Raw genomic sequence first — 11,855 nt, 5'->3', positions numbered from 1 at the left:
TCATTTAAGTGATATGAATTCTTCCAATCCAGGAGCATGGAATGTCTTTGCATTTCTTTGAATCCTCTTTAATTTCCTTGATTAGCTTTTTTTTTTTTTTTTTTTTTTTTTTTTTTTTTTTTTTGCCTTTCTTTCTTCTTAGGGCCCCACCCGAGGCATATGGAAGTTCTCAGACTAGAGGTCTAATCGGAGCTGTAGCTGCCAGCCTATACCAGGGCCACAGCAACTCGGGATCCAAGCTGTGTCTGCAAACTACACCACAGCTCATGGCAATGCCAGATCCTTAACCTACTGAGCAAGGCCAGGGATCTAACCTGCAACCTCATGGATGTCAGGTTCATTAACTGCTGGGCCGTGATGGGAACGCCAATGTTTTATAGTTTGCAGCATATAAGTATTTCACCTCCTTGGTCAGGTTTATTCCTAGGTATTTAATTTTGGGGGGTGTGATTTTAAAATTATTGTATTTTTATGTTCCTTTTCTAGTATTTCATTGTTATGATACAGAAATGCAACTGCTTTATGAACGTTATTCTTATATCCTGCTACTTTGCTGAATTCATTGATTGGTTCGAGAGTTTTTGTGTGGAGTCCTTAGGGTTTTCTATATATACTATCTTGTCATCTGCATAGAGTGACAATTTTACCTCTTCCCCTCCTATTTGGATACGTTTTATTTCTTTTGTCTGATTGCTGTGGCTAGGACTTCCAATACTATGTTGAATAAAAGTGGTAAGAGTGGGCATTCTTGTCTTGTTCCAGATTTTAGTGGAAAGGCTTTCAGCTTTTCTCCATTGAGCATTATATTGGTATTATATTGGCTGTGTGTTTGTCAAAAATGGCTTTATTCTAACAACTTTGGTAAGAGTTTTTATCATGAATGGATGTAGATTTGGTCAAATGCTTTTTCTGCATCTGTTGAGATGATCACGTGGTTTTTGATGTTTGTTTAATGTGGTGTATGACGTGGATTGATTTGTGTATGTTGAACCATGCTTGTGAACTTGGGATGAAGTTCCAACTCTTGGTGGTGGTGTATGATCTTTTTTATGTGTTGTTTTATTCGGTTGGCTAAAATTTTGTTGAGAATATTTGCATCTATATTCATCAAATATATTGGCTTATAATTTTCTTTTTTTGGAGTATTTTGGTCTGTTTTTGGTTTTAGGGTGATAGTGGCTTCATAAAATGTCTTTAGGATTATTCCTTCTTCTTCAACTTTTTGGAAAAGTTTAAAGAAGAATGGGTATAATTCTTCTTTGATGTTCAGTAGAATTTGCCTATGAAGCCATCTGTTCCTGGACTTTTGTTTGTAGGGAGTGTTTTTTATTACATATTCAATTTCATTTCTAGTGATTATTCTGTTCAAATGATCTATTTCTTCTTGATTCAGCTTTGGCAGGCTGTATATCTCTAGAAGTTTGTCCATTTCTCCTAGGTTGTCAAATTTGTTGGCATATAATTGTTCACAGTAACTTTGGTCATTTTAAATGTAGTAGCTTGACTACTACTTAAATTAATCCTGTAATTTAAACCTTTTGCAGATATACAGTTTATGATGAATTACCAAATAACCCCTAAATTTTAGTAGAGTATCACTATATATTTTCCCACATAACAGTGTCAGGTGGGCAGTTATGTTGGAGAGACTGCACTCCTTGATGTGGTCATTCAGGAACCCAAAGTTCTTCCACCACATCCCTTGTCCAGCCCTAGGACTTCATCCACATGTGCACCTCTCTACATAAAGAAATGCATGTGGAGGGACTTTATCAGCCAGTCTAGAAGGTCACATGTTGGTCCTTTCCTTTTCCATTGGCAAACACGTGGTCATAGGCTGCAGGTGGTGCTGGATAATGTAGCCCAGCTGTGTGCTCCCAAGAACAGGTGATTGATTTTGATAACGTTCTCTGCAAAAATGAGTAACTCACATTTATTGTTTTTCACATCTTTGTTGATATCTTCATTGAGTTTACCATATGCCAAGTACTGTGCTAATAGCTGGATGGAGAATTGATTGAGCAGCATCTTGGCCTGGGAGAAGTGTCCGGTCTAAAGAAGGAGACTAGACATTAAGTGCCTGCATCCTAAGAGAAAAGGATAAAGTGAAAATGCTCTAGAAGTTCAGCAATAATCCTACATTTGAAAACTACCTGGAGCTCATAGCAACTGCACTTCATCTTCAGACACAATCAAGGTATAGTTGTTGGAGGAAGAGGACCACAGGAAATACAGAAATAGGCTATTTATGTATAAGATATGATAATACTGTGCAGCCATTAAAATCATATATTCCAAAATATTAAAGGACAGGGATAATCATTCCTACTAAATAAGAAGTGAATCAAAATATAGGATGGTCACTTTTTGGAATAATTTCAGATCTAAATTTAAATGATAGTATACAAATATGCTAATGAATACTTTTCCCATTTTCAATAAACAAGAGCTTTTTTAGTCAGAAAGATTCCATAAATGTGCTTTGTTGTGATATACTGTTATTTTAAACCAGATATACAAAGCTGAAATGTAGATCAGTTATCCCAAAATCTCCCCACCCCACTCCCTGTGCGGCAGTGACCTCCTATGTTCCATCTTGGAAAACAGGACCTGACTCAGATGCTTAATAAATACTGCCTGAAATATTGCACTTGGAAAGGGACCTATATTTTACAGTGCAAAATGACAAGAGAATGAATTCCACTAGAAGTCACTCCAAATACATTGAATCTTACAGACTTTTATTTTGTTCTAACAGCAAGCTTGGGAAGACAGACAAGTCAGTAATATGCCCTGCAGCACTCATGTATTATCTCATTCAGCCACAAGAGGACACTGTGTAGCTGTTTATGACAATGACATTGTCCTGCATCCAAAGTTTTACAAGTTGGCTTTCTCGAAATCATGTTTGATATTCTTATAGGTGTTCATTAAGAAATGTTTGTTTAATTTTATCCTCCCCATTTATTTTAAATCTAATGAAAATCCCTTACAAGAAATAAATATAGGGTAATCCACTGACGGAAAAGTATTCCCTGTGTGACCTGGTGTTTGGCATTTGCCATCAACCTCTACATGGATCAAATCGTGAGCCACTGCAGCCGCCAACTGGCAACCACCCCCCGTCCCCTACCCCGAGTGGAGCTCAGGGTGGAGAGCAGGGGAAAACTGGCAGAACAGGCAGAACAGGTCTTTAGATAGATATTTTTAGGAGAAGGTTGTATGAGCCCAATTCTTGCATCTCCTCATATCTAGAACCATTCGTGGTGATGTCTGCTCCTTGTGGCTACTAGTGACCTTCATGAGACCAGCAGCAAACTTTTGTAGAACACGTGCATGGCTGCAGACACCTCCCCCTCACCTTTATCACATATTCACTGATATTATTTCCCCCTGCCTCTTCGGGGCGTTATTTCAGAGCTATCTGAAAAAGTCCTGCTATTTAAAACAAAAACAAAAGATGTCCACCATTGTCAGTGACTGAAGTCACCTCCGAGGGTGAGCAGGTGAGCCCCAAGGGATCTCAGGAAGGAAACAAAGAACACCTGCCATCTAGCAGCCATCAGACTGCAGCGACTCCTAACAGGGAGCCCTGAGCAAACTCAGGCTGTGAAATCACAAGATACTGACCGCAGAGAACTGAGGTGCATGTCAAAGGAATGATTTCAGGGAGCCCAGACCTTTGCATCTTCCCATAGAAAAGTGCTAAATTCCTTAAGATATTTGGTTTTCTGCTGCTATTAGCAGTAATCTTTTGTTCCTACCACCTGCCCTTTGTTGTAAAAAATCCTACAGACCCTAACTCCCTCCTCACCTCCTCTGAGTGTTTTTCTCAGAGTTACTTGATATGCTGTCTGCCATGGGGCTTAAGTCCTTATCTTGCCCCAAGAAAACCTAACTCTCAACTTTTAGGTTGTGTTTTTTGTTTGTTTGTTTGTTTGTTTTGGCATCCAGCATCTCTCTCAGGAAGTTGGAGGTAAGACCTGTCCATCCCTCCCGCGTGTACACAGCTGCCTGCAGCATCTCTGACCCCCCTGCATCCACACAGGAGACAAGCTCATACACTCACACTCAGTGGGTCTGGAGCTGCTTTTGCCACAGACTTCCAATTGGTCATTGGGGGTTTGCTAGGATCATTTATGTACCTTGTATGCATTAGAGAATCACCATTAGGTGTTGGCAGGAGGTGCTACTCAGCCTGAAGCCCAGCCTGTGGTGGCTCCTGCCGCCAGGGTCCCTGTTCCCAGGGATCCCCAAGGGCGTTCTCTCCTTCCACATCTCCCCTTCAAGTCTGAAGGGGCAGGGCTATGGGCTGTGCTTTTGAATCTTCTGCAGCTGGTGGAGTCCCCTCCTCTGCGGTCTGTTGGCAGCCATGGTGGGGCCCCCACTTTGTCCCTGCCCTGGGCTGAAGGCACCAGGCTGCACTGCTAGCAGGAGTTTGACTCTTGGGCAGGGCGAGCACCTGAGTGGAGCCACAGGTGGAGTAGCATGGCCAGCCTGGCCACTGCCCTCCGTGCTGCACTCTCTTCACTCTCTCCCAGGCAGTGCTGGCCCAGGCTTGGCTGCAAGGTGGCTGAACAGATGTACCTTGCTGCTGCAGGATGAGGGAGTGGGGGTGAGGATAACCCAGGCTTTTATAACAAGTTGTTGAAACTTCAGATCCTCACCTTGTCAATCAATGCTTACAAGGGGCATTTTCTTTTTTTCTTTTCTTTTTGTCTTTTTAGGTTCGCACTGATAGCATATGGAGATTCCCAGGCTAGGGGATGAATTGGAGCTGTAGCTGCCAGCTTACACCACAGCCACAGCAACACCAGATCCAAGCCTCGTCTGCGACCTACACCACAGCTCACAGCAATGCTGGATCCTTAACCTACTGAGCGAGGCCAGGGATCAAACCAGCATCCTCATGGGTGCTAGTCAGATTTGTTTCCACCAAGCTGCAATGAAAACACCACAAGGGACATTTTCAATTATTATTAAGAAATAACAAAACACAGATCAATCACCTACTCCTTTTTTTCATCCAAACTATTGATTTTCCTTCAATCCAAAATATTGATAACCTTTATTCTGATTATTTCCTTTGCTTACTGCTACAACTGTTAAAAGAGAACTAGAGGAAACATATAAAATGTATACATCCAAGATGTAATTTAGAGTGAAGTGAATTAAAGCACATTAAAGATCAATAAATAGACCTGTAGAGATAAGTTGACTTTTGTTAACTGTTCTTCTATCTCCTGTCTTGCTCTTTCTTCCATTTCGTGTGTATAGTGCTCTATTAGACTGCATTCTGCATATTCATTTCTATGTGATTCTGGAGGTTTACCACTTCTTGTTTCAACTCTTTTTTTTTTTTTGTCTTTTTGCCATTTCTTGGGCCGCTCCCGCAGCATATGGAGGTTCCCAGGCTAGGGGTCCAATCGGAGCTGTAGCCACTGGCCTATGCCAGAGCCATAGCAACGCAGGATCTGAGCCACATCGCAACCTACACCACAGCTCACGGTGATGCTGGATCCTTAACCCACTGAGCAAGGCCGGGGATCAAACCCGCAACCTCATGGTTCCTAGTCGGATTCGTTAACCACTTAGCCACGACGGGAACTCCTCCAACTTCTTCTTATCCTTCTCTAGTTTTCCACATTTCTTTTGCATTCCTTGCATCCGTAATAATTCCTGTTGAAGAACTTGATTTTTTTTTTTTTTGTATCCAGATGTAGCCATTTTGAACACGCAGTTTCCAGCTATGCTGTCAGATCTTCACTCTTCAAAAATACAATAATATACTGTAAGGAAGGAAGTGGACTGCGAATACCTAATCTCAAAACCAGTATCACATTTTGAAATAAATTCAGTTGCAATAAAATGGTATCGATATTGTTGAGGAGAATCTTGAATTACTCAGAAAATGAAGAAAAAGTTTCAAACCACCAAGAGTCACAAGAATAAATTTTTTGCTGTCATCATCTGTATTTGCACTTGATTTTATACTTTTATTTTTCTATAATTATTTCATATCTTTTCCTCTGTAAAATGACTCCAAATCATCTCTTAGTAGAAAGTCTCTTAATACTTCCCCCTCATCTTAACACTCCATGAATTTTACAGAAGTTTTAGGGATATGATATTGAATTCTTTAGGGCTGAGTTAATACATGCCTCCCCAAATAAGATTTTGAAGACTCTAAGTAATGAGCCTTGTTAGTATGGATTCTAAGGCCATAAGCCTTTTGTTGAACTACAAATATTTTCTGATAATTTAAACTGCATTCCAAGGAGAAAAGATTCACAGGGTTAAGGAGAAATCACATCTCCCAGTATAGAATTTACTGAGATGACTCAGGCAGTTTCCTGACCAAACAGTGCGTCTATTTTTGTAATTCTTTGTGACTTTCTAGAACATAAGAGAACACACTACACCAAAACAAACCAAAAACTCGCTGGAATTTCGGTGACACTGAGTTGGGAAGAAGTACTCTCCTTTAGATATAGTGATGACTTGGTAAGACAAAGTGAGTGGATGCCGTGGTTTAAAAACATGTCTACAAATGCCTGGACAATTCTTCCATGAAATTCACTCTCCTTCAACATGTGCTGCCTCTATAACTGCTATCTAGTAGCAATAGAATATAGGGGATTTCTAAGGGTAAACAGCTTCCAACTCTCACTCTGGAGGGAAGCTCAACCTTAGAACCAGCCACCTTGTTGCAGATAAGCCCCAAGTTGGTGGGACCAAGTCCGCGCGCGCGGGGTCGACCAGCTGTCCTGGCCGACTCGGTCCCAGGCCACACAGGGAGTCTTTATAGAGGGCTCTGTCCCAGCTGACCACTTCAGCTACCGTGAAAACGTATCCAAAATGTATTCCTAGTGGGAAAAATGTGCCTGTCTCTCTGCCTAGTGTGTGCAGGGGGCTGAATGGTGGCCCCAAAGCCTATGTCCAATCCTGACGCCCATGTGTATGAACCAAGCCTTGTTTGGAAATAGGGTCTTTGCAGATGGAATGAAGTGAAGGCTGACACCTGGATCTCAGGCTTTGGGCCCGAGTTGGGCTCTAAGCCTCGAGGTTTGCAGTCCTTCATTCTGGCTGCCTGAGAAGGCTGCCGCAGGCTCCGTGAAGAACCGGTCTGCTGTTTTGTCGGTGTCGGCCTGGTTTGGCAGTAGGGGCGACTCCCAGTGCCCACCTTTTTGTCCTAAGGAGAGGGTCGCTGGCTGTACTGGGTCACGAGACCAGCAGCAAACACACAACTATCTGAGTGGATGCTGGGATGTGACATCGGTAGTGAGTTCATGGCCATGCTGGTGACCTCAGATCCTCCCCTCCACCCCAGCTCCTGCCCCGCTGGCTGTGTTGAGTCCTGAGCAGCGCCCTGGCTGCAGGGGGCAGTTTCTGTGCTCCTCTTGCCTAGTGGGCATCCCCCTAACAGGCCACAGAGTCAGTGTGGGGCCTGTCAGCCGCCACTTGCCACTCCGAGGATCAGGACCCAGGTGGGAGCTGGACCCTGCATGTGACCCTGCTGGCACCGACTCTCACTGCCCCAGGCACCGATGCAGACACTGACCTCCTGATACCATGGTCTCCCCTCCTGAAGCAAATGCCCCTGCCCCTGGGGAAGCTGCTACTGGATCCCCTGATACCCGTCCTTCCTCTGGCAGCACAGCCCTGGTCTGAGCCAGGTCAAGTTCAAGACCAGGGCTTCTTCCTGGGGTGCAGCCCTCCCCTGCGCCCCATGGCCTAGGCCTGACTCCGTGGCATCGGTCAGGTTACCCCTCAGTCAGCTGCCCATTCCTCTCCTTTGACTCTGATATTAGGGCACTGTCACCCCCACTGCTCCGGCCACCGTGTTCTCCTTGCCTTGGTCCAGAAGGTGCCTCCTGTCATTCTCAGGGACAGATGTGGCCTTAATTTTTCCAACACTTGCAGACCCCCCTCCGCTGGCTCACCTGCCAGCCTCTGATACCCCCACTGTCTCCTGTGCAGTGCTGGCATTTGTATCTGCTGCTGTGTGACATCACTCCTTTCACGATTTCAAATGTCCTCATCTGATCTTCTTGGCCCGCACGTCTGCCAGAGTCTCTCTACCCACCACTGGGCCTGAGTTGGGCGGGAAGGTGGCAGCCTGTCTGATCTGGCACCTCCAGGGCAGCTAGAGCAGCAGCCGACCCCAATGTCTTAGTCCTCAGTGTGGCCACAGCATCTAACTGCCTCCTGGCGCTCCATCCAAGGCCTCTGCACAGAGCTTTGGGCCATCGTGATGTCATGGTGTGTCAGGGGTCCTCCCTGTGCCCTGGTCCCCAGGTCAAGCTGGCGCTATCCCCGAGTAGATGGGGGCTCAGCAGGGCAGGCAGAAGAGGCTGCTTATGACCTGCAGGGGGTCACGCTGGGCTGTGAGTACCAGGAGGTGACCAGGGCCACAGGCCACTGGCCCCTCCGGCCTCCGGCTACCGTGCCGAGGGTGCGGTGGGCGAGCAGGCGGGCATCCCAGCTCAGAGCATGTGGCGGGGACGCAGCCCTTGGGATACCAGTGCATTCTGGCACAGCTGTGGTTTACAATGAATAAATAGCATGCATTGGGTGCACAAATATTGATTCTTTACATTAAAACATTTCCAATCCTGTAGATACTTCGGAAAAGGGAAGCTCAACCCGTAATTATGTATCTTCAAGAAATGAAAATTGGGATTTATCTGTGTAATAATTCCCTATGTTGTAACTGATAACAATGGTAATAAAATTCCCTGGGGATAAGAAGATTCCATCAGAGGCTGTAGACACCACAGTAGAAATCGGTTCGGAAGAGGGGCTCTAAGGAGACCACAGCCTGGGGGAAGCCTCGGGTCCCATCCATCCTGCCGGCCCTGCTGTCTGGGGCTGCTTGGTAAACCCCAGGGCCAGCATGGTCCTTCCAGGTGGCCACAAAAAGCTTAATTTCACAGCTGATCACAAAACACAGAATTTGCTCTGTGGGTAATGCCATCCTGTGCTTGCAGGCTTGCACATTACTTAGTTATCACATAATTTTTTTTCTTTTTTTGCTTTTTAGGGCCATACCCATGAGATACGGAGGTTCCCAGGCTAGAGGTCGAATTTGAGCTGCAGCTGCTGGCATACACCACAGGCACAGCAACACCAGACCCGATCCGTGTCTTCGGCCTACACCACAACTCATGGCAATGCTGTATCTTTGGCCTACTGAGCGAGGCCAGGGATTGAACCCACATCCGTATGGTTACTTGTCGGTTTCGTTAGCACTGAGCCACAGTGAAACTCCACAAAACAATTCCTTAATAAAAACATACGCTCTGGGGAAGTTCCCATCATGGCTCAGTGGGTTAAGTACCCAGCTTTTTTTTCTGTGAGCATGAGGGTTCGATTCCTGGCCTCTTTCAGTGGATCAGGGGCCCAGCGTTGCCATGGCTATGGCATAGGTCACTGCAGAGACAGCTTGCACCTGGCATTGCTGTGCCTGTGGTGTAGGCTGACAGCTGCAGCTGGAATTCACCTCTAGCTTGGGAACTTCCACATGCTGCAGGTGCAGCCATAAAAACATTTTTTTAAATTCTGAGAGTTCCCATTGTGGCTCAGTGGAAATGAATCTGACTAGTATCCATAAGGACACAGGTTCGATCCCTGGCCTCGCTCAGGGGGTTAAAGACCCGGCGTTGCCGTGAGCTGTGGTATAGGTCACAAGTGGGGTTCGGATCCTGTGTTGCTGTGCTTGTAGTGGAGACCAGTGGCTACAGCGCCATTTGACCCTTAGCCTGGGAACCTCCATATGCTACCAGTGTGGCCCTAAACAACCAAAAAAAAAAAAAGCCGTCACAGTAGCCATGCAGGACTTCCCCACTGAGAGTTCAAAATTCCTGACAGTAACTACGACTAGGGAAGGGAGCTGAAACGGGGCAGTTTGGTTTGGGTTTCAATTCTCACATCTTTAGCACTGGGGCCACTTCACACCATCTTGAGCTGTCACAACAAGAATTCATGGAGGAAGTTGCCTTGAACCACCAGCTACCCTGCATGCTCCTGTCATCCTTTTATTTTATTTTATTTGCTTTGTTACACTCTAAATCCAACAGAACACTGTTCTTCTTACCTTAGCTTTCAGCTGTCAGAGAATGTCTCTCCATCCGCCTGGAAATCTGCTAAGCCTGTACACTTAGCCACACGTTTGTCCTTCCCCTCCTGAGCTCCCTTCTCCGAAGATCTCCTCGTAGCATTTATGTGGGTCAAATGGGAACGGACTCTTGGCTGAGTATGTCTTTCTTCGGCTCATTATTGAAGGGTGTTTGTGCAGGACGTAAGGTTCTGGGTAGACGTGTTTTTTCTTTCCTCCTCTGAAGAGGCTGGGTTTTGCCATTTGGTCTCCTGTGTTTCTGAGAATTCTTTCTCCTGAACCCATTTTTCTATAGCTGCTCTTGTGCTTTGGTGTTTATAATTTTTGGCTTTTCAGCAGTTTTGCTGTGCTGTCCAGGGCAAGATTGTCTTTGTATCTGTCTTCACTGGGATTCAATGAGCTTCTGAGGTTTGTGGATGGGTATTTTTCATCAGTTGGGGAACATTCCTAACCATTCATCCCTTCAAGTATTACTTTGTTCCCTCGTTCCTCAGTTTCTGAGAATTGAGTCATACAATCAGTGAACCCACTGACATTGTCCCACAAACCTCTCGTGTCTTTTTTTTTTTTTTTTTTTTGTCTTTTTTGCCATTTCTTGAGCCACTCTCGTGGCATATGGAGGTTCCCAGGCTAGGGGTCCAATCGGAGCTGCAGCCGCCGGCCTATGCCAGAGCCACAGCAACACGGGATCCGAGACTTGTCTGCAACCTACACCACAGCTCATGGCAACGCCGGATCCTTAACCCACTGAGCGAGGCCAGGGATCGAAGCCGCAACCTCATGGTTCCTAGTCGGATTCGTTAACCACTTTGCCACCACAGGAACTCCTCTGGGGTCTTTTCTTAAACTCATTCTTAAACTCACTGCATTTTCCCTCACTGTGCTTCGGTTTGGGTCATTTACATTTTGCTGTTTCAGTTTCACAGATTCTTTCCTCTGGCGTTAAGCTCATCCAATTCATGCTGCAGTCCAGACATGGTTTTTTATTTCTGGAATTTCCATTAGGCTCTTTTTCAGGGTAGTCACCTCTTTGCCAACATTTCCCCCTGTTGATACATAGAGGCCACCTCGTCTACTACATTCTCTAACATACTCATCACGAAATAACACCAAAGGTTCAGAGAACAAAGGGAAAATGAGGCAAACTGGACTTCATGAAATTTTCTTAAAGGGTGCATCGAAAGACACTGTGAATCAAAACTACTATGAGGTACCACTCACTTCACAGCGGTCAGAATGGCCATCATTAATAATCCACAAATAACAAATGCTGGAGAGGGTATGGAGTAAATGGACCCTCCTACACTGTAGGTGGGATTATAGAGTGGCACAACCACCATGGAAAATAGTTTGGGGCTACCGCAGAAAACTCAACAGGGAACGATCGTGTGACCCAGCAATTGAACTCTTGGGCATATATCCACACAAAACTTTCCCTGAAAAAGATCCATGCACCCCTACGTTCACTGCAGCTCCATTCACAATAGCCAAGACATGGAAACAACCCAAATGTCCATCAACAGATGAATGGATTGGGAAGACATGGTATATATACACAATGCAATACTACTCAGCCATAAAAAAAAGAATGAAATAATGCCATCTGAAGCAACATGGAGGGAACGAGAGACTCTCATCCTGACTGAAGTAAGTCAGAAAGAGAACGACAAATACCATATGATATCACTTATATCTGGAATCTAATATATGGCACAAATGAACCTTTCCTCAGAAAAGA

At 45.1% G+C, this 11,855-nt stretch overlaps 1 long non-coding RNA gene across 1 annotated transcript; it reads right to left on the bottom strand.

Annotated features, from left to right (window-relative positions):
• Positions 5,625 to 10,718, bottom strand: LOC110262134. Its single transcript, XR_002346722.1, has 2 exons — positions 10,097 to 10,718; positions 5,625 to 5,768 (listed from the first exon to the last, which is right to left on the bottom strand). It is a non-coding gene; the product is annotated as an uncharacterized LOC110262134 (long non-coding RNA).

This window comes from Sus scrofa, chromosome 8 (assembly GCF_000003025.6).
Source record: "Sus scrofa isolate TJ Tabasco breed Duroc chromosome 8, Sscrofa11.1, whole genome shotgun sequence".
In the NCBI taxonomy this organism is placed as follows: domain Eukaryota; kingdom Metazoa; phylum Chordata; class Mammalia; order Artiodactyla; family Suidae; genus Sus; species Sus scrofa.
This window is presented reverse-complemented; position numbering and strand designations above follow the sequence as displayed.